This window comes from Palaemon carinicauda, chromosome 3, assembly GCF_036898095.1.
Source record: "Palaemon carinicauda isolate YSFRI2023 chromosome 3, ASM3689809v2, whole genome shotgun sequence".
Classification (NCBI taxonomy): Eukaryota; Metazoa; Arthropoda; class Malacostraca; order Decapoda; family Palaemonidae; genus Palaemon; species Palaemon carinicauda.
In genome coordinates this window covers 75,856,361-75,858,652 of record NC_090727.1, presented here as the reverse complement: position 1 = coordinate 75,858,652, position 2,292 = coordinate 75,856,361, and the positions used below count along the sequence as shown (strand labels likewise).

At 32.3% G+C, this 2,292-nt stretch overlaps 1 protein-coding gene across 1 annotated transcript in view; it reads left to right on the top strand.

The window, feature by feature from the left end:
* Nucleotides 1–231: 231 nt before the first annotated feature.
* LOC137638343 (serine/threonine-protein kinase Nek7-like) overlaps nt 232–2,292 on the top strand; it is a 116,613-nt gene continuing 114,552 nt past the window's right edge. The window contains exon 1 of the mRNA XM_068370389.1: nt 232–366. The gene's annotated coding sequence lies outside the window, so the exon portion shown is untranslated. The remainder of the gene's footprint in view (nt 367–2,292) is intronic.

The following is a 2,292-nucleotide window of genomic DNA, read 5'->3' as shown; positions in this document are numbered from 1 at the left end:
AATTATCTTTAAGAATTATGTCCCTTACTTCGGAAAGGTTTTTTCTTTATTAAGATGATTAAAACAATACAAATAAGATTGATATATGAAGTATATTTGGAAAAAATATATATCGACTTGATAATATCCGAACAGGCAACTCAATTGTAGTCGGAATGTTTGCGTGTTCCGTCTTTGGGCGAGAACTTCGGTCGATCAGTATTCAGTACGTTGGACTTCAAGAAACGAAACGGTGTTCTTCTTAGGTGGCCCATTAGATTTATAGCTAAGCTAGTAATCTAGTAATACAGTAATCTGTTTTCAAATAATCTCCATTCGCAATTGCCTAGTATCATCGACTGAACAGCACCCATTCTTAGGAGTAAGGTATGTGTCAAGGATTCATGCAAAGTATACTTCATTGAATATTTATTTATTTTCAACTTAACCGTTTAGATTTTGTCATCATCTTTTTGAAGGTGAAGTGTTTAAGGATATATACGATCGTGTAGTTTTCTGTAGGATATATAATCCTTTCAGGGTTAAATTTGAAGGAAGAATTGTTGAACTAAAAGAAAACGAGGGGACATTCGGTCATCGCTCCTCAGTCTAGTGTTATCCACGTTGCTGTCGCCTTAGTCACAACCCCCAACAAAACCTATATAAGTGAAAATTCTCAGAAGCCATAACTTACAATTAATGTGGATATCAAGTCCTTGGACTGTATTGCGTGAAATTATATATTTATCATACCTTTAATATCAAGAAGGAAATTAAAGATTATATTGGTTTACTTCGTCAATAATTTAAAGAACTCGTCCGCTTCAGCATGACAGAGACCAATTATAATTGACTGACCTTTAAGTTTAAGTATCACACTATAACAACGCTAGGCAATTGCCAAGGGCTATAAACTATAAAGTAACTTAAGAAATTGTGTTTCTGCTTATAGAATGCATTTAGTGAAACTCTTAAAGATTATGCATTAAATTTGTTGAAATATTGGATACTAAACCATTATCCTTACTGGTAGTATCCTGCGTTCTTTAAAGACAACAATTTTAATAGTTTCATAAATGTACGGCTCGATATTATTATTTTGTGCGTTTAGGTAGCGTTTAACTGGAACTTTAACTTGGCAATTAAACAATTTGATGTAGAGAAATACATAATTAGAAGGGCAGATGTATGAAAAAAAAAATTATCTATTGCTTTAGGCAAATGAAAATGAGAATTCTCTAAAACTTATTCTCTATTAGTGATTTATCCGGCCATTTCAAGGCTAAAAGTGAGCCAATATTGCCACATATCGTGGTTGCCGTGGTGGTGTTCTGGTAGCCATAGCTACCATATGTCAAGGATCACTAACGCTAATCAGGCTACTGTAGTTTTTTCTTAACGGATTCGGCCAATAACCGAATTTTAACCATTTTAAGATTATTTGTTGATGTTAATGTTTTTGAAATATTTTCTGAAATTTGTTCATTACTTCTTATATCATTTATTTATTTCCTTTCCTCACCGGGCTATTTTTTTTTCCTTGTTGGAGCCCTTGGGTTTATAGCATCTGGCTTTTCCAACTAGGGTTATAGCTTAGCTAATAATAATAATAATAATAATAATAATAATACTGGAAAACAGGGAAACTTTGGCTATTATCTATAGTATTTTGATGGAGACTATCAATAATTATCATATATTAGACAAATTTATATACAATAATACATCAAAACTATATAGAATATTATTTTCCATTTCTTTCATTAATTCATTTTGAAAATCATGGGTATGAAGAGCATAGTAAAAAAAAAAATTAGTCTCATTTTGTTATAAACTAGTGTAGGCCTACCCATCCCTCAGTTTAACAATTACGGCAAAACTTTATTAATTCTTCAACTGCAACGTCCTCATATTATTATTATTATTATTATTATTATTATTATTATCCAAGCTACAACCCTAGTTGGAAAAGCAAGATGCTATAAGCCCAGGGGCCCCAATAGGGAAAAATAGCCCAGTGAGGAAAGGAAATAAGGAAATAAATAAATGAAAAGAACAAATTAAGCTGTATGGCAGTATGAGCATCATACACTACGTTTTTTGTTCAAGTTTAGTGGTTTTGTGTGCGTGTGTGTGTGTGTTACCGGTTTAATATGTAACAGAATATTTATACGGGATGTGGAGTAATAAAGTGTGCCCATAACGATAAAAAACGACGGTGCTGTGCGGTTACTATATAGTGGCTGTCATAAATAGTAATACACCATATTTAGTGAGGCATTTTACCATAGTTTTTTATCTGTTGCACAAACT